A 20,925-nucleotide genomic window follows, 5' to 3' on the forward strand; every position below is an offset into this window, starting at 1 on the left:
TGGGTCTGTGAGTTGACACATATGGCAGAGGTGGGCTCGAGGTATTCTTGATCTTTGATCTCGTAGGGAACATGGCAGTGGAAAATAGGATTTGGGATCCTTAATGGAACTATGGGGTGCTTGTCGGGTAGGGTTTAGGATAAGAGTTGCACTGGTAGACTTGAAGGGCTGGCTGACAGGCTTCTTGGCAGTTGAATTTTGTTGCCAAACCCAAAAGGAGGCCACAGAGTTGTGCAGGGACAGCCCTGAAGAGCTGGAATTCACTACCCGCTGCTAAGGACACAGAAAAAAACAAGGACACAATTGCCAGTTTGGGGAGGGGGCTGTTCTTCCTTCCCTGCCCCACTCCTTCAGTGACCACCTCCATTTATGCCCCACTGAAATTTTCCAGCATTCTGCTCTGTTGGGGTCTTGGCAATTTTGCTGCCATTACTTAGAAACCCAGTTTTTCAGTTAATTTTAGAATAAAGAACATTCTGAGGGAGCCTAGCAGGGAGGATGGAGCCCACCTGCAATGTGAGCTGCAGGGAGGGATTATTCCCTTGCAACAGAACTACCTCAGAGCATCTTGTCTCTATGTCTGAAACACAAATGGCCATGAAAGAAAAAAGGATCGTTCTCAGCCCCATGTCTAAAGGCAGCAGTTAAGTCTGTAAATGGCCTGGGCTCATAACGAGCATCCTTAGTTGGACAGCTCAAGACCTGACAAAGCTCATTAATCCCACTATTAGTCAAAATCAGATTGCTTTGATCGCATTACTCCAGGAACATAGTCCTGGTGTGGAGGCCAGAGTGCATGATGCTCGCAATCTGCCACAGTCACTGCCCCTGTGGGCACCTGCTGTGGAGGTTCGAGCTGGGGCCATGGGGCAGGAGGTCTCTGTGTTGGGCTCTGTGGGGCACCGGGACAGAGCTGGGGCCTTGGGGCAGTGAGTGGCAGCTGGGGCCATGGGGCAGGAGGTCTCTGTGCTGGGCTCTGTGGGGCACCGGGACAGAGCTGGGGCCTTGGGGCAGTGAGTGGCAGCTGGGGCCATGGGGCAGGAGGTCTGGGCTGGGGCTGTGGGGCAGGGGGAAAGAGCTGGCCCCCGGGGCTCCACGGGGGCAGGGGCCGCGTCTCCCCGGGCTGAGCCGTGGTGCCCCATAGCAGCCCTGCTCCCAGCATGCCGTGGGCATGCCCCAAGGCATGCTGGGAGTGTGGCTGCCGCCAGCCCAGCCCTGGTGTGGCAGAGCCGAGGTGCTGGCACCCTGAGGGCGCTGCCTTCCTGCCAGCTTAAAGCCATGGGCTCTATGCAGCCAGTGCATCGCTGTCTGCTTTCCGGGGGTGTGCAGTCGTGTGCCTTGCAACCACCTCGATCGCCTCCTTGGCACACTCCAGGCTCCTTTGTGCGACCTTAGACCCCTTCTCCATGCATGTGCTGATGCTCTGGTCCCCTCACACCTGCTAAAGTCTCCTCCAGTCCTCTCCCTGCATCCTCAGGTTCCTTCTGTTTCCCTCCATGAGCATCTCAGCCCCCTGCTTTCCCTGCCCTCAGCACTCTCCTCCCTTCCATTTCCCCCAAGGCTTCCTCTGATCCCCTCCGTTGCTCGCCACGCTCACCCTCAGCCCCTCCATTCCCTTCCCTCTGTGCTCCCGTCCCCTCCATTCACCTCCCGGCACGCTCGCATCCCCTCCCTTTCCCCCACTCACGCTCACTTCCCCTCTACAGCTTCTCTCTTCTGCAGGCAGTGCTGCTGCCGAAGGCACCGTGCCCCTTCCACAGACCTCTGCAGCTGTACAGTTGGGGCGCGGGGGTCAGTAGGAACTCAGCTCTGCTCCCACTGTCTCGCTCACTCCATTGCTTCCTTTGAGGCTCCCTCAGATTTGCAGGGCGGAAAATAATGTGCAGGGGATGCCTTTCAGGCACTCGGTGTAAAGCCACTCTGCTGCCATGCAGCCATCTCAGCTATCTGTTCTGCTTCTGCAAGGGGTCTCTCAGCCTGCAGTGCTTACCAAGCAGGTGAGAAAGCAAAGACCTCAGGCATAGTTTCCTTCCGAAGAGGCCAGAGGGCCGGCCGCTCCTCAGACCACCCTCAGGGCAGACTGAGAAGTAACCAGAGAGGGTCACCAGAATATACTGCGTGCAGGCATTATTCCCGTGCCTCGTTCGGGTGTGTGATACTGCGTTGTCACGCTGTAGATGGGAAGCTGCTCTCAGTCTCCTCCACTGGGAACCCAAGCGGTGGGATGGCACTGCGAGTGTTGCAGGCTCCATCTGAGCATCACATTTTTCTTCTGCAAAACGAGTGACTTTAGAATGGATATGGGCTTTGGGCACTCCAGTGATAATCTCCACCTGGCACCACCCTTCTTTTGGTTTTGCCCTGTTAGGATCACATCTTCAAAACCCCCCCAATTAGAACCCACCCCAAGACCAGGATTCCCAGACGTCATCTCTAACGCAGAGAGAATTTAGTGCCGAGGGAAAGAAATGACCTTTCCGATAAGCGCTTTTTTTTTTCTTGATTTTCCCAGGCTTTGACACCGTTTGGAGGCATTCATGGTGGATTTGCCTTAATACAGTTTTCAGGGTGAGAGAGCAAACCCCTCTGCTCCTTCGCTAGGCCATGCCATCTCCATGCCTGTGGCCTAGGGAAGCAACAGCTAGGACTTGGCCCTTCCTCTCCAGAGGCTGAGAGAGTGCAGTCACAGTCTTCCTCTTCATTCATCCACTTGCTCATTTAGGCCTTCCTTCCTGAGCAGAGCCTCTCCTTGCCAGCAGTTGTAGCCCCGCAACCCTGATCTGGGGACACTGCTGGAGTGGCATGCCTGAGGTGAGTCCCAGCCTGGGGGACCCCTCCTGTGGCTCCCCGTGCCCCCTGCTGTCCTTGGGGAGTGGGCAGTGAGGTGCGGGCAGCTCCCTAAAGTGCCCCAGGCAGCTCCCCTTGCCCTTGCAGGGCCCACCTTGGCAGCACCTGGGGGGTCAAGGGGTCCCTGAAGCCCCTCTGTGACATGGCCTGGGGCATCACGCAGTGCATCGCAGCAACAGCTGCGCCCTCCCCATATGGCCCTGGCAGCCTGAGCTGAGCCCAGGTGCTTGGGGCTGCTCTCGCCACAACTCTGCCCTGCCCTGCTCTGCTCTGCTCTGGAGCAGCTGCTGTGCAGCGAGCGGGAGAAGGCGAGAGGAGGTGGTGGGACAGTGTGAGACGCTATTTGGTGACCTTCCCAACAGGTCGTTGGAGAGGAGCATTTCTTCCTGCCACAAGAGCTCTTTGGACTAACTCGGTAGGCTGGGAATTCCCTCTGTGCCCCTAGGGAAGTCCTCGGTGCTGCTGGGAATTGCTGCCTGCGGGAGCCCTCCATAATATGGCACTGTCAGGGCTGCAGAACTTGCACGTTTAGAATCTTTGCTCCCCAGCAGCGCATCCACCCCCGTGTTACTAGTCCCTTGTCAGCTGCGGTCATAGGACCTTTGGTCCTCGCTCCAATAACTCTTTCCTCCTTTGCCGCTGTCACCCCTGTGGTCCTTGGCACTGTGGAGCCAACCTGGTTTGACAGGAGTGTTTTGGAGGTGGGCAGTCATGGCTACTGGAGTCTTTGAGCACTGGGAAGGTGCATGAGAGGAGCACTTGTAAAAGTGCTTCATGTCTGAAGAATTTGCAGACGGCTCCTGTGTATTTCCCTGTTGCTGCTGTCTTCGGTTTTGGATCATCTTTCCAACCAGACCTTCCAACTTCTGCCCCTCATGTCTGTGGGCTCAGTAATTTACGTATTCTCTTGTGAACCAAACGCTTGCTTCACTCACAGGAGATTTACCTTGTCCTCTTCAGCAATTTTCTTTGCCTGAGAAACTTCTGCAAAAGTAAAGAGCTTTACTTCCGTGCTTACAAAAGTTCATTTGTGGTTCATATGCTCTTTGAGTTCAGGTTCTGAGGAAGAATGGACCTCAGGCAGACTGAGCGAGTCCTTGCAGAAGTCAAAATGACTTTACCTTACTCCTTTTCGGTAAGTAATGGATTTCACACAGCACAGTGATGCCAGTGCACTTTTCGCTCAGCTGAGAAGAACTTCCTCCAAAGTGTACCACAGTCTAAAAGAACCTGTATCTTTGCTCCCTATAGGCACGCTATAGCGTGAGAGAAAGGAAGCCTGTTGTATGCTATCAAGCTCCACTGGAAAGTAGGTTATAGGCACAGCTTCTCGGAAGGGCTAATCTCTCGTGTAGAAGGGGGATAGAAGATGTTAAACGAAAATGTAGCTACGCACAGCGCAATCAGAAACTATGTCTAGGTTCTGTAATTGATGGTGTCGGTGGTCTCTCTCACCACATTTCAGCCTTAAAGGAGATGGTGCTGTTCCCACTGCTTTACCCAGAATTCTTTCAGAGATTCCAAATCCGACCCCCCAGGTAACGGGCAGTGCATTCGAACTACAGAGCTAACTGCTGCAATATGCTTTTCAACATGAAAAGTATTCTCCTTTTGTTTTCCTTCTTTTTTTTTTTTTTTTTTGGAGGGGCAATATCTCAAGACGTAATGGTTAGCTTTATATATTCTTGGCCAACAAAGCTTGACTCACTGGATGTTGAAATATGACTTGAAATCCTTCCCTTTCCATATCTTTAAAAGTGTGCAAATCTTCAGATGCTTTGCTGCTTTGTTCACAGGGATTCCCTTTTCTGGCTGATGTTTTAAGTAGGGTGTGGAAACACAGAAGACCTTTTTTGGCCTCCCAGCTGAAGGCTTCCTCCCCAGTGCTTCCAACAAATTCTGGCAGGCACAGTCCAAGAGACTCCAACTGTGGCAGGGAGAAAGACAGGCTTTGCTCTCAAATCTGTCTAAGACGGGAAGTGTTTTGGTTAGGAGGGAAGGCCGCTTTGCTTTCACAACGGGGGCTGTCATGGGCACTTTTCCATGTTTTTGTTGTAGCTACGTTAATCTCTTTTTTTCATGTTGCAGAGGCTGTCTGTTCTACGGCCCACCAGGCACTGGAAAGACACTGGTGGCTCGAGCGCTCGCAAATGAATGTAGGCAGGGAGACAAGAGAATAGCATTCTTCATGAGAAAAGGTGCCGACTGCCTCAGCCAATGGGTGGGAGAATCCGAGCGACAGCTGCGCTCATTATTTCGGCAGGTAAGGAGGAAATGCGCAGTAGGTTGGGTCAGAGTTGGACCTCTACTTTTCCGGGGTGGACGTCTTCCAGGAGGACTTGGCCTCTTGGGCAGTTTGGCAGTGTCTCCTGTTGAGAAGGGAACATCAGGGTTTCCTTTTCCCGTGCCGTGCTGCTTTGCCTGAGGGGCTGGAAATCTTGCAGATGTTGGGTCCAGCACAGTGCCAGTGCCTTTGCAGCCATAATGTTTATCCTGCATGTGCTCGCTGCGTGGTGCTCTGCTTCACATACGTCAGTATGCCTGTATCTGTACTTCCCTTCCAGGCCTATGAGATGCGGCCTTCGATTATTTTCTTTGATGAGATCGACGGTCTCGCTCCTGTGCGCTCCAGTCGCCAAGACCAGATTCACAGGTACTTCCTTTCGCTTCCACTTCCATGTCATCTGCTTCATCTCTAGGAAAAGAAGACCCACCTGCTTCCCTTTATAGGACACACCCCCACACACCCACACTCTGAACTCCTCGAGTACAATGACACAGAGCTTCATAGCAGTTTAAAGGCAGCAGTTGAAATCAGGTCACTAAGCTTGGTGTCCGGACAAGGTCTCTCTCGAGACCTTGCCTCGCTTTTTCTGTCTTACCATGAGTCCTTTCGCTAACAACAGCTCATCCAGAAAAGCTTCTCCTTTCTGAGCGACGTGACTTTGGAGAAAGTCATGCCAAAGGTAACAACAGCTACTAACCCAGGGAATCCAAACAACATTTTTTTGGTAGTTCTATTGTCACAACGCTCCTGACGCTTATGGATGGCTTAGACAGCAGAGGAGAGATCGTGGTCATTGGAGCCACCAACAGGCCAGACTCCCTGGATCCTGCTTTACGAAGGCCTGGACGCTTTGACAGGGAGTTCCTTTTAACCTTGCCAAACAAAGAGGTAAGGCTGTTTCATCAACCTTCCTGCTACTGGCACAAAGCCTTGCTCGACAAGAAAACTGGCTTACCCCACAGCATCTCCGAGAGCGAGCAAGGAAACAAGTGGCATACGTGCTGCACACCTCCCGGTTCCCCACACAGAACTGGCAGGAAGGCTGCAAACAGGAGTTTCACTCCGCCTGGAGCACATGGACATTCTTCCTTGCCCAAGGGCTTGCTCTTTGCTTAGTTAGTGAGTCCACCTAGGCTCTTGCCTTCTGAGGTTGCCGCCTTGTTCTCAGTTCTCCAGTTGGGAAAGCCTTGGGGGAAAACTTGGGATTGAGTGTGGCCGGGCTGGGAATCCTCGGAGCCACCCATAAGCATTTAGGGAGCTGACATTGTTACTGGTATTAGCAGGGAGCTCGGGCTCTTTTTCTTTTTCTTTTTCTCTTTTTTTTTTCTGGCTACCCCAGATTCTTTTGTCTTTAGTTCGCATTTTGCGGGGAAAAGGACAAAAAGGTTATTGGATTGAAGGCTAGGAAAAATGCACAACACGCTATACTGGACAGAAACAGGAAACACTTCACTGAAGCTCTGGCAAAGAGCAGCGATGAACATAGGCACAGCTTGACATTTGCTCGTTCAAGGACAGCAGCTGGAGTCAGAATCCTTGCTCCTACTACTCTACTTACTCTTCCTATCTACTTGAAAAGTACTGAGCTTTGAAAAGCAGGCAGTGTGTTACTAGAATGTAAACATTTCTTAATTTTAGCAGAGGAAGACAAGCAATTATGGGAATGTGACGGGGGGAGGGGGACTGCGCATTGCTTATTTTCTTTTTGAGAAAGAGGCTTAAGACAAACCACAGTGTGGCCACCACGTTTGTAGGCTCAAAAAAAGATTTTCAAGATCCACACCAGAGACTGGAGCCCTAAGGCCCTGGACGCACTGCTTGAGGAGCTTGCTGAAAAATGCGTCAGTAAGATGAAAAAACGCACCGAGTTCCTGCCTGTGCCTGGCTCCTGACAGCGTCTGAGCTTGTGCCAGGCAGTACCCAAGCTGCTTCTGTCTCCTTGCCTTCCCTTGCCTCTGAGAACATGGAAGGCTCTGGGGGGCGTCTTCCTCAGGAGCTAAGGTTGGCTCAGAGGCCTACTTCCGAAGCACAGGCTGTAGGGTGCTGGGCCTCCCATAATGCAAGCTCCCCATCAGGGCACTGCTCTGCAGTGCAGGAACTCTTTTGCCATTGCCCATGAAACTCTTCCCCTTTGGGCCACATGCAAAGACTTTGAGAGTGTCCCTCAGCAAAGCCTGTGCTTGACTGCTTTCTGCTGCCTGAGACTGACATCCCTTTGGATTCTGCTCTTGTTGCTCAGGATACTGTGGGGCCGATATTCAAGCCCTCCGCGCTGAAGCTGCCCTCTGTGCTTTGCATCGACACTATCTGCAGATCTACACAAGCAGTCACAAGCTGCACATCGATGTTGCTGCCATTGAAATCACAGCAACAGATTTCCTTGTGGCTATGCAGAAGACTGCACCAGCTTCACAGAGGGCTGTGGCTTCCCCTGGACAACCACTGCCACCCCTTTCCAAGCCACTGCTTCAGAACACGCTACAGAGACTCCTAAAAGGCGTGCAGAGGGTATTTCGCCACCCAGCACTTGCACTCCAGCAGGACCAACAGCCAGGTAGGGCTTCACTGCCTTCACCGCCGTAAAACTCTCCCAAAGCAAACACTGCTTGCTAGTTTGTGCAAGCAACAGAAACAAACCTTTCAGTCAGGATGAGGTGAAACTGAAGGGTAGAGAGGGCAGAGCCGGGAACTCCTCCCACTTCACAGTACAGAACTCTATGTTCTCCACTCAAGCATCCAGTTTCCGAAGGCTGTCAGCATCATCTGTCCCGTTTGCAAGGACAAAAGGAGCTTTCACCGCTAGCAAAACATAGCTTGCGCAAATCCAGACACTTAGGAGAGCTCTGTAGAGACTGAAGGCTTTGGAAAATGGCATTCAGCGTATGCCCCTCAGACGAAGAAATACAAGGCCCCGGGTTTCAGCTCACATTTAGAAGCTGTCTTAGCACAAGAGAAGGTTGCAGACTCTTCGGGAAAGTTAACAAGCTTCTTTTGCCTTCTCATGGTACCACTCATTTCTTAGAAAATGACTGCATGGACTGTGATGAGGAGTCACCTTCTGGTCCTGAAGATGAGCCGTTTCCTCCAAGGCCTGGCCAGCAAAAGCAAACCTTCCTTAACTGTAACAGGTAACTGCCCGTGTCCTTTCATTGAAATTCTTCCGATTGCTGGGGCTTTCCAAGCTGTTGTGGCCGTTGCAAGTGGGAGGGGCGTTAGATGAGGGAGGGCAGAAGAGTTAGTCCAGGGTGCTTTGGTATCAAAAACTGCAAGCAGGAAGCACGGAGATATAACTAGGTGCTACAGTTGTAGGAAAGCAAGTAGCTCCAGCCGATCATCCGGAAGGAGCCAGCCTCCTTTTCCTCCACCAAAGACATCCACAGACAATCAGGGCATGCTGATTTCATGCATGCTGTTCTTCTAGGATTCAAGGCCAAAGAAACGTGTTGTCTCTCCTCTTAGCTAAAGAAATGCAATGTGGGTTTGTGGAGTCACCTAGCTTCCCAGATTGGGAATGCAGGAGTGACTCAAGAAAATTGAGGAATGGCCAGCTAAAAGAGCATAATAAAAACCCTGCAAAAAAGGGCTTCATTTGTGATCTTTAAGCCACTATGCTTACATTCATATTTTGATATTGCAATGTGAAAGTAATTCAATCCCACAGTGGAGAAGTTAGCTTATGGGGTCCCAGCTGCATCAGTAATTTTTCTCACTCTCTCTTACTGTGCTGCTCAGGAAGGCTTCTGACCCACAGAACTTGGTCCAGTCTCTAGGCTCCTTGGCCTGAGCCAGAAAAGGTCCTGCAGTACTGGGAGGGCAAAAAAAGATTTAAAAAAAGGTGCTATTCACAGATGTATTCCATGATAACAGAGCAAAAACCACGAGAAAGTTGTATCTGTAGTCTAGGAGAGAGCTCACAAGGGAAGATGAAACCATCTGAATGAAGGAATCTAATAAATATCCTCCAGTTCCATGGACTCACAGGAATGTTTTGCACTTTGTTAGATACAGCTAAGGCCTTTCAGAGCCCACGGCATTTCTTTTCCCACAAGGTTCTTCTGCTCCTTCCTGACCACCTTCTCCATTTCCAGTGGATCCCTTGCACCTAAACTTGACCAAGGCAGAGGCCTCAAAGCTGCTCAGTCAAGACATACTGAACATAAGTGCCTCACGGCCGGGGGGAAGAGATCCAGACCAGTGTGTGCTGGACAAAGAACGACACCTTGAACATCTGTGTCTTGACTGATCACTTCCTTTGCAAACTTCATGTTTTGCAGTTACGCTCCTAGCAATGCTTGTTGCCAGCCAGCACGTCACAGGCCCAGGTTCTTAATCGCTGGAGAGCCCGGGTACGGGCAAAGTTCCCACTTGGCGGAGGGGGGAAGAAAAGGGTTTCTCTTCTCTCGTCATACCGCAGGGAAGAGGCAAGAACACACTTGCTGGATTCGAGCGGTGTAGCAGTGGCCCCACGCTGATGTGGACCCTGCTGAAGGGCTGGGCCTGTTTTTTCAAGCACACTACCACTCGCACCGGGCGTGAGGCTCTGGGCGAATTACCTGACATCTAAGCAGTTTGGAAATCAGGCAGAGATTCAGGCCTGCCTCTCGCTGTGGAGAGGCTGAAGGAACTGGGTCCAAGCAGCAGTGTTACCTTATTCTTGGTGGCTTGTTTGGACGCTTTGTCTTTGTGCACTCCCGTTTTGCAGGCAATTTTGATTGATCCATTGTTGTTCAGCAGCAGCCTCTGCTACCCGCTTCAACAGTCTTCTCCAAACTTCCTTTTGACTAGTTGATCCGAGAAGCCCAGAGGACAGCACCGAGCATCCTTTCTATTCCACATATCCATGCCTGGTGGGAGGCTGCTGGACTCACCTTGACAGCTACGCTCACAACATTACTAGAGGGCATTCCAGCATATTCTCCAGTGCTGTTGCTTGCTACATTGGATGCTTGCCATGCAGATCTCCCGCCAGAGGTATTTCTCTCACTGCCTTCCCGGCTTCTTTCAGTCTCATGTTAATTTATCACTCCATTAAGCACCCAAATACTGTGCTCTCCTAAGCCATTCAACACCGGCATTACTAGGGCACCCTGCTGGCATCTCTTCCCTCTGCAGTTGCCACAAGGCTTCAACCTGAAGGGCAGCAAGGCAACTAAATCCAAAACAGGCAACCTAGGAGATGCTCAGTGTCCTCCCTTGGAGCACTGGAACCTCGGGTCGCTTCACAGAGCTTTAATCCTAGAGGTGTTCCTTAAACAAGATGCCCTAAATTGCCCTGCCGACCCACTGCAATCTCGCCTTTAAGGCCAAGAAGCAAACTTGTTCTAGTCTCTCCCTTATTCAAAGCATTCCTCAGCTTCACTGGAAAAGGAATTCATCTTTGTGGAGCAGAACACAAATTTGGGGGGGGGGGGGGCTTACGGCTGCGCTGTCTTTTCTCCTCCCACCTCAGGTACGAGCTTTATTTTCTGAGCTTTACGGAGAAGTTTTCAATGTCCAGTCACCTAGCGAGGAGGAAGGGAGAAAGTTTTTCGAGGACTTGCTTGTCCAGCAAGCTGCTAAGCCTGCTGCACCACAAAAGAAAGCAGGTGAGCCTATTCTACAAACACAGCGTTGCTATCTCTAGCTTAGCAGCCATTCGGCATTTGCTTTGGTAATAGATTTCCTGGCACGAAGGTTTACTCTGCTTGTGTCTGAGTATCATCACTTGGCTAACCTTTTCTGGTTGACTGAAGCTTGTCAGGCACGGGAAGTCCTCCTGCCTGTGGCATCACCACCTGAGCCTCGACTGCTGACAGAGGAGGAAGAGAGGCAGCTCGAGGAGCAAGGGGACGAGACATGGCCAGCGGTGCCTGCAGAGTCCAGTACACCCCTCTCTACTGGCAAGTCCTTTCTTCCTTTTTTCTTTTTTTCTTTTTTCCTTTTTTGGATAAGGTGCCAATGACATTGATATCTTCCCTCTTGTCATGGCATACCTGCTTTTGCTGATGCCGGTGGCTTTATGCCAAAGGCATTCCATTTCCAAATTAGGTGCAGCACGTGAGGTCAGTCCCCAGGACAGTCACTCAACATGCTTATGAAATAAAGCCCAGCCACAGAGCTTGGCTCACACTGTAAAACACTGGCCTCGATGGCCCCGCAAGGGCTAACTCCTCAAATGTAACATGTTGTTTAGAGCAGTTGCTGAACACTCCACAAGTTCGTATGGTAATAGGAAACAGTGAGGATCTTTCCTTTGCTTTTGCTTCCTTTTTCTCTTCCTCTCCCTCTTGCCTTCCTGCCCGCCACCCCCGCACCAAGTCATTGCCGTCTGTCTGTGAGGCTTAGGCAACCTCTGCTTTTGGAAGACAGGGGAAGGAGAGCTTGTCTCCAAAGACTTTTCTGCTTCTCACCTCTTTTACTTCCTGTGATGAGAGACGAAGCCACCTGAGCTTATGACCTTGCTTTGTGCTCATGCCTTCGGTCTACAGTCTGCTCTGTGCACAAAATCTTCAAGGGCATTCTTTTATGCATGATATAGTCTATTAGTTCTTGCGCTTTTTAATTCTAATAACTATTGGACCCCCTTCGCTTGCTGCCCTCTCTCCCTCAACACATGCATGTAGTGAGCCAGCACAATGGTACTTCAGTCCCTCTCACCATTTCCCTTGTGCACCAAGTAAGACGACGGTGCTAGATTTTGCAGACAGAACTGCTTAGCTAATGCTTTGGCTTGCTTTTTCTCCTATCTCTGTGCAGCTGCCTGCAGACAAAAGCGAAGGAGGAACGCATCGGCCTCAGAGAGCCTAGCAGAGAAGAGGAGGAAATGCTCACCCCCTGCTGAGAAGGAAACCAGCATCTCTCTCAGGGTAGGTTGGAGCTCACTGATCCACCTTTGCTTCCCGCTCTGCTGACGACCCTTGAGCTATCCATTCTGCCAGCAGAGCTGCAGGCATGGGCAACATTCAGCTAACGGTGAGACAGAAGCACCTGAGGAGGCTCCCACTGCCAGCTGGCAGCCCTCTTTCTGGAGGCTCTGTGGCCTCTCTTCAAAAGATGCATTTCGCAGGGCCCTGCATTGCAGCCACAGAAGCTCATCCAAGGCAAGAGGGCCTTTGCTGTGGTAGCCACTCTCCTTTACTACAAAACGGGCCATGGCAGTTCCCGCTGTTCTCAGAGAAGTTCACTTGCAGTTAGGATCGTGGAGGTGATTGATAGCCTGAGGAGCAACACAATGTTACTACTCTGCCATTCTTTTTCATTATTTGCTGTTTAGTCCTCAGTGCACAATTCAGTGAAGAGAGCCTGTAGTTATCATATAAAGACATCTGTTTGTATATATATCCAAATATAGCGAGGCTATACCAATAAAGCTCATATCAATCCTTTTAAGCTTTCTTACTGGCTGTTTGTTGCTGTTGGTGTTCCATACCTATTGTGTATACATACATGATCTGTTGACATCGAGGTGTTTGGCCTTCCTTTCGCATGTGCATTGCCTGAAAGTCTCGTGCCTGGCATTTTTAGGAGACCAATGGTCGTCAGTGCCTTTGACCTACACACATCTGGACGTCTTCCAAGTAATCTCAGTGCCTCTCTCAAAAGAAAGCAACGGAAAACTCGACCATCTTTGCCCAAACGGTGACAGGCGGTTTTTCTGGCGTCGCCTGGGCTACTGCCTATGCCGTTGTCTATTAGGCAAGGTTGCAAGGCAGCGCAGAGGTCGCTCTTCTTCGGACCTGCTCGTGCCCCCAGGGCTTCTCAGAGAAGGAAAACAAACCTGCAGCAAGCGTCGGGGAGGAAAACTCTTCCCCAGGCAGCGGCACTTTGCTGTGCTCGGGGCGCCCCGCGCCCGGGCACGTCTCAGCCCGCAGCGCTGCCTGCTGCCCGCCGCCCCCCCCCCCCCCCAGCAGCTCTCCTCCGCCCGCTCGGCGGCAAGCGGCGCTCGCGCTCTCTCGGCCCCTCGCCTCGGCCCCGGCCCCCTTCTCGGCCCGCCAGCGCCCCCGGCAGCCACTCCGCCGCCGGGCACGGCTCTCCCGGCACAGCTCTCCGCCCGGGCGGCCGAGCCGCGCCGAGCCGCGCCGAGCCGCGCCAGCCCCCGGCTCCCCCGGCGCCCACCCCCGCCCGCAGCGCCCGCCCGGCCCCCACCCGCCACGACCCGCCGCCACCCCCAGCTCCGCCCGCAGCCGCGCTCCGCGCCGGGAGCCGCCCTCGCGGCGGGAAGCGCCCCCGAGCCCCGCCGAGGCTGCGAGCCTGCCCGGGGCTGCAGCGCCCACGGCGCCGGCTGCCCCCGCACCCTCGCCCCCGCCGCGCCTGTCGCGCTCTCGGCTCCGCGCAGCGGCCCCGCGCCCCGACGCCTCGCCGCCCGGCGCCCGCGCTCTGCCCCGCCGCTGCCCCGGCCCGCCTCGCCCGGCCGCAGCCTGTGCTAGCGCGCCCCGCAGCCGCGGCGCTCCAGCCCAGGGCGCTGCTCTTCCCCAGCGCTCTCCTGCTCGCCCCGCCGAGGCTCAGCGCCTTCGCCACAGATGCGAGCAGCGTGTTCATTGCACTGCTTTAAAGGCTTGCGTCTGGCATTGTAACACAAGAAATCGGCTTGGGGCAATGGTAACTCCCTTGCCAGGCTTGCTTGCCTGGATCGGCAGCGGTAATGGGCCTTCTTCCCAACGGAGAGCTGCCAGAGGCTGGTCACAGCCTGCCCTTCTGAGCGCAGATCCAAAAGCTGCCCTGACAGATGGCCGTTGGCAGACGTCCATCGCAGAGCAAGCGGTCATGGGAGCATCGTCTTTCTTTTCCTGCTTCTGCCCGCTGCAAACAGAAATCAAGCAAACAGCAGGCAAGAAAATCAGGAGGAGAGAGCACTCCTGCCCTTCCCCTTTGTGCAGTGCAGTGCTGTGCGATGCAGCAGGAAGAACCGAGAGCGAACAGCTGAAGGCACCACACACACTTTACCCCAGACTTTGGAGAAACTCCAAGGCAGCTAAGCGCTTACGAAGGAAACAACCACCCGAGCTTTAAAACTGTGAGCATCCCTCAAGGGACACGACCTTTGCTGATGTGGTTTTACATTTGACTCACTGTGTCCCCTCAGAGAGGGCTGCTGCCCAGGTGCTCCTGCTCCTCCACCTCTTCTACCCTTTCACTTGAAAAGCCCTCCCTCCTGCTCTCTCTCCTTGCTGCTAGCACTGGTGTCGAATGGTAGTGCTCTGAGTGGGGCTGCTGCTTGCCTAGGTGCTTGCCCAGCACTCCCTGGCAGGGCAGCACTACCCAATGCAGTGCACTTGCCCCGGACGACGGGAGCATCAGTGCAGCCCTCTGTGGCTTCAAGAGGTTCAGAAACCTCTTAGCCTGGGATTTGCACCTGCATCTTAGGGAGGAGAGTGTGCTGGGAACTGACAAGTATCGACTCTCTGGTGTGGCTGTGTGTTTCCTTCCCCTTCGGAACGAGCAGAAGAAGAGGGCGGTGAGCATAATCAGGGTGAAGAGCCTGCCTGTTTGGAGGTGCTGGGAGCTGCACTTGCCTTTGAGGAAGAGGGTGAGGCTGAATACCAGCATGAGGGGTGTGCAGAAGAGGAAGTCCAGGACTCCAATGGTGATGAGGAGTATGTGGCAGTTGCTAGAGGGGCGAACAGTGCAAGAAACGTACCCCAGCATGTTCAGCTGCAGCGAGAGGCTCCAGAGCAGGCCAGAGATGATGCCAGACAAGTGCTTTGGGTGATGGCTTCGGCACCAGATGGGACAGAGGACAGACAGGCACCTCTCAATGCTGATGGCTGTCAGGAGATACAAGCCAGTCCTGTACATGAAAAGATCCAGGAAGAGGAATATCCCAAACTGCACTCCCACATTGAACTCCATCAGGCACTGAACTGTTTTGATGGCGATGCAGAGCAGGTAGCCAAAGTCAGCGGCAGCCAGCTTCAGGATGTAGACAGTGAAGCGGTTCCTCTGGATGCGGAAGCCGAGGTACCACAGGACCATGCCATTTCCCACCATGCCAGAGGCAGAGCTGATGAGGCAGAAGCTCTCCATGAACTTGAGGAGAGCATATGACGGCCCTGCCTTTTGCACAGTCCCACTGTAATTAGTCCCTTCAGCCAGGCTTGAACTGCTTTGAAAGGAGAGCATTATGAACTGATCAGTCACTATGAAATAACCAAAATGGAGAAAGTTTCTTCTTCTCTCTGTTTCTGCAAGAGACAGAGGGGAATTTAGTGACTGATACACTGCTTTTATACTTACAGCCTTGTGGCCTGGGACAGCTATCGCTCACGGAGTATGCATGGCTGATGTCTGGGAAGGTAACAGCAAGGTGCTACATACTGAGGAGAAGGCAAAATCATGCAGAAATTTGGAGAGGTTGAAGCAGGAAGACAGGGTGAGGCAGTTCAACAGAGTAAAAAAAAGAAGCAGAAGAAAACATTGCTGCTTGTAGAGAGGGAGGAGCAGGAGATGGGGAGGGGGTAACTCTACGCAGTGATCGTGTGTGTGTGTGTGGATGTCTGTGAGAGAGGGCATGAAGATGGAACAGCAGAGACAGAGAACATCCCAAAGCATTAATGATGGCAAGGAAATGCTGAACCTATCCCAGAAATGCTTACCTTCCTGCCCCAGTGCATCGGAATTGACTGCTCAGAGAAGCTGGGACCTGGCATCAGCTCTAGTGTCTTTCTCTTGGTTTCTGATTCATCCCATGGATCTTCTGGGAAACAGTTTCTGTGAAAAAGACAAGGAAGTTCTTTCAGCCTGCAGATTCAGTTTCTGTCTCCTGTGGCGTAATGAAGCAGGTGTTGTCAGGAAGGAGTGTTTTCACTGTACTGAGGAGGCTGGGATGAAGTCAGCGGCAGATGAGAATGGGGCTCTCTCATGTTGTGAGGCAGTTTCCTATTTCTGCTCTACTTCTCTGGTTGCTTTTACAGTAGGTGGGGAGAAAATTACCTGCCAGGGATTCCATTCCCAGGGATGCTGTGGGATTTTGCATGCATCTGTGAAAGGCTCTTGGTGCGTTCGTACTCTGGCCAAATGCTGTTATAAAGGAGATGTACAAATGAGCAGTCGGTAGAGATTGCGGGAAGTTTTCAGAGTAACTGTATTCTGTTTTGTTTTTTCTTTCTTGGAATATGAGAGTCAGCTGGAATGGGATTATTCCAGAGGAGGATGTCCCTTCTTCCAATGTTTCCTTCAAAAATCCCTTCCTGTGCAATGTCTCGCCCCAAATCCTGCCAAGACCCCCAAAAGAGAAAGGGCTTGCCTGCTGTGCGTGGGGTGGGAAAGGGAGATCAGACATTGAGGCCTTCACAGCCTGGGTGCTAGGCATCAATAATCCTCTTTGGGCATTATCAGCCTTTGCCTGCCTCCCCTGAATGCTTCTGGGCCTCCCTTTGACAACATGTGTAAAAAGGTGCCTATTTCTTTCTCCTGCAGATAGGAGGAGTCTCCCCAAACTGCACAGGGCTCTAACAGCATTTGATGACTCGTTGTTCACCTCTGGCCCCAGAGAATTAAAGTATTTTAGCAGCTTGACCTGAAACGGACTTTAGAAAAAGAGTAAACACAGCGATTTATTCGCAGTAATGCAACAGAAACCCTGCAGGCAAGAAGTGTGCTTGTTGTGTGCCACTTACTTACAAAATGAAGAGGAAGAAAAGAGTTTTAACAGTGTGATTGTGCAAGCTTCAAAATGGGTAGGTGTTGGCTCCAGAGGGACAAATCTCACTCAGACTTTGGGTATCACGTGGTGAAGAAGCAAAGGTCTCTCTCTCTGCCTCTCCAGTCAGGAATTGTCTTTGATTAGACAAATTAGACCTATTTTGTGATATTGTGACTTTTGTTTGCTACTTTTGTTTGATGTTTGAGGTAGGCTGAGGTGAGGGAGAGAAGAGGGTTGGCTGCAGTAGGAGCTCTTGGAGTTGAGAAGGGGGTAGCTGTGGGAAAGGAAGGGTGGAGATAACGACTGAGGGCAGAGGCTTGGGAAAGGGAAGCAAATCAAGTCTTTTTAGTTTTTCTCTGACCCTTCTGCATGTGGTGAAAATTGGACTGCTCTGAAACACACATATGCACCTACAGATTCCTTCGTCCAGACCTCAACCACATTGCAGAAATACCAACAGTACCCTGAGTGCCTTATGTTGCAATCAATGAGAAAATAAAGACTATTTCAAACTCTGGTGTCTAGGAGCTCTTGTGATGAGTGGAGTCAGGTTTGCTGCCCTCAGGGCGGCAGGTGTCCCTTGCAGGCACCTCATGCCACTAGTACATGGACTATGTTGAGGAACACACTCAGCACTAACATCCTTGGCTGCCTGTCTCCTTTCAACCGTCCCCAGGGAAGCAGAAATGTGTTTTTTTTACAGGGTGCTGGTGGCCCCCGAGGAACGCATTCTTCTTAGCCATGACCACTGACCTTCTAGAGTGCTCTGTGTCCTGGCATCTTCCCAGAGAGATACTGAGCAAGTCAGAGGACAAACATAGCTCACATGCTGAGGGCATGCTCCATGGTAGGCTGGGCTGGCTATCTTAATGTTAGTTCAGGGCAGAAAATTCTGCACATGATCCCTATTCCTTGCAGTCCTCCTATCACCGACTTCTTTTGGACCACAAGAAATATATTGCAAACATGTGGCAGATGGCACCTCTGAGAATGCTTGTCTCTTACTGTCAGTGATTGAGAGGGTCTACGATGGTGGTTTATATCCTCTGGAGGTGCCTCTCTCTCCATTGGGCATTCAGGGAATGTCAGGTGATTAGCTTTCTATCTAAGGCATTTCGATCAGATTTCATAATGTTAAATAGCATCAGCCTGGGCCATTGATATGTACTGTCATGTACTGTCATACTGGTTGTAATGGACGCCCTGTGGAGATATGCCGAATCATCAAAAACTTTGCATTCCATATAATGCAAGTGAAGTAACCATCCTATGACTTCCATAGACCGTGCAAAAGCAAGCTGTAAAAGTCACTCACATTTCTCGTATATCTATTATAAGGCTTTGGTAAGATTGGTCTCTTGTCTCCAAAGCATATTCAAAACCTGAGTCTACTTCCTTAATGAAACTAATTAATGAAAGCCTGCATCAAATAGCAGCAGCATAGATCTAGTTTCACAGACCTTGCAGAAGATACTCTACTGCTGCTCAGGGTCACACAGATTGAGAAGTTGTCAGTCCTCTTCCATAATGCCTGTTGCTGATTTCACAACCTCCCTCAACACAACTTCTCATTCCCCAAGGGTCCACTGTCACTGCAGAACCTCCCTTAGCACACTCATCACTACCGAGTGTCCTCTTCTGACCGCAAAACCTCTCCCAAGATGTCAAGTGATAAGTTGTCACCATACATTGTTCCCTACTGCTTCGCACTACCTGTTCTACTGTAGGATCTCCTTGAACTCTGTAGCCAGCCTTATGACACCTCAGCAGCCACAGTTTTCCAACCTCTCCTAGTGTTACCCTTCAAAACACGATGCCCACTTCTGATGTCACAAGGTCTTTCAACACAGCTTAGCACCCACAGTATTACCTGCCACTTCATACGATCTTTCAGCACAGTCCCTCACCACACCTCAGGCATTTCTGATTTCACAAACTCCATGAAGACAGCCCCTGGCCATGTAGCATCCATTTCAAGTTTCACAACTTCCCTCCACACCGTGCCTTGTCCCCATCTTGCCCATCATCAAATTCACAACACACATTCACCATGGCTCTATCAACAAACCCCTTGCCAGTATTCACTATCCAGCTGCAAAACCTCGTTCATCTCACCATGCACAGTCCCTCCTTGTCCAAATCACAGCTCCCCTGAGCATGACCTGCTGCCATAGTGGTGTCCAGAGCCAGGTGCCGAGGTAAGTGGAATGAAAATGGAGAAAAGACCTTTCTCCTTTCCTGGCACTAAGCACAGCCCTATGGGGAATTATTTTGCAGCAGGAGGTAGCAGCAATTCTTCATTTGGACTTGTGCATTAAGTCACCTCTGGTAGTCCATTTGGCTAGGGAAACAAAAGGACATGAATGTGATGCTAGCCAAGTTGCTGCCATGTGTGCCACTGGGTACAGAAAGTGGCAGGCTGACTCATACTAGGTTAGCAGGCCAGACGCTATTGGCCTGATCTCTGGCTTCTGTCATCTGTTGCTCCTCTTCCTTTCCCAAAGACTGTAAGACTTTGTTTACCTTCTTACCCAATACTCTTGTTTCCTGCAGTGACTACTGTTAACCCTCAATAACCTGCCCAAGACTCCAGGCGACAGTAAAAGGACATTTAAGTTAGGGGACTATTTTCACCAAGGCATTTCTTTACCAGTATTTATTCTCATTAACTGTAGGATTTCTGTTTTCACTGTGGAGATCGCTGGCATTCTGTGCAGAGGAGATGGAGACATTAACTATGTTGCTCTCAGGCCATTCCACATTTCCAGAAATTTCAGCAAAACAAAGTAAAGGACAGTAGCTGAGACAATGTCTTTCCTGACATCCATGAGGCATAAGCTACAAATACACAGTAGAGTTCAGAGCCATGATGAATTTGACTTGGGCCTTGGTTGAGATGATATGCTGATATAAATCAGCATGTCTATTTGCTTCGTTTGTTTCATTTCATAGGTTCACCTTTGACTGCAGCTGCTCAGGTTAAGAAAGATGGGGCCCATCATGACAAATGAGAGTTGTCCACCCTAGGTTGTTTTGTTTAAAAGCTAGATGTCTATTTCAGACCTAATCGCATCCTAAAATCAGTTCTGAGGTAGATCAGATGCATCTGCCTCCAGAGACATTCATTTTTTTCCGCAGAAGAGCCTAGAGTGACTAAGTCAGGGTTAAATTCGCTGACTTCCACTGGCATTAAATAGGTGACTTCCTCCCTCAGTTTCCCAGTTCGTAAATGAAGGATTTTTTGACTGACTTGGTAATTCACTGACCTCTGTTAAAACATGCAAATTCTTGCAAAGAGGCTTTATTCACTGGATTTCCAGTGATGAAATTTCTGGTGAGATAGGACTTGGAGGGTCATCAAGAGGTCACCCAGGACATCTTCTGTCCCTATAAAAACTTAATCGTAACCACTCCTGAGAGAAATGAGCCCAACCTGTCCTTAAAAGACTCCTGTGATAGGAATTCTTTACCATCCCTGGAGGATGGTGACTCTTCTTACAGCTTGAGGTTTCTTTCTTTTTTTCCTTTAATGAGGATTTCTCTTTTACATGTTTTTTGGAATACACAGAAGTTAAAAAAGGAGAGAAAATATCTAGATTACAAATGGACTGTTTTAGCATTCACAATGCTAGGAAGCCAGAGCAGTGGGCCTAATGGCCCTTTACACATGGGAAATCCATACAACTATCAGCTTGGAGTAAGGAAGAACTCCGAGAAGCGTTAGCTGCATAGGTCCATGCATATGCTTGTCCACTTGAATACTCAGCTACTCCTTTGACTGTTATTTCTTATGGAGAAACCCTGAAATGCCTTTGTGATATCATTATAAAAGCATTGACTGACAACTGTTTCTTTAAAATATATTTACTTAAACTTTTCAGTCAAGACAGAACTCATTCTCCTCCTTTGCCCCTTTCTTTCACGGCTTGCCTTCACGAAGCCTCCACCCCTCCCTCCTCCAGCCCCAAGATCCCTGCAGGTGGAAGATTTCCTGGGAGAGGGTTAAAGATTGGTACTTAAATGGTTTACTTCTCAGCCCTGGGATATGAAAGCATCATTCAGCACACCCAGGTCACATCATCCACACAGCCTATTAAACCACTTCTCACACAGGCAGGAAACATCAAGATACACTTGTGACACACGAAAGCAAGTAATACATTAGATGGGA

This window comes from Apteryx mantelli, chromosome 4 (genome assembly GCF_036417845.1).
Source record: "Apteryx mantelli isolate bAptMan1 chromosome 4, bAptMan1.hap1, whole genome shotgun sequence".
NCBI classification, from domain to species: Eukaryota; Metazoa; Chordata; class Aves; order Apterygiformes; family Apterygidae; genus Apteryx; species Apteryx mantelli.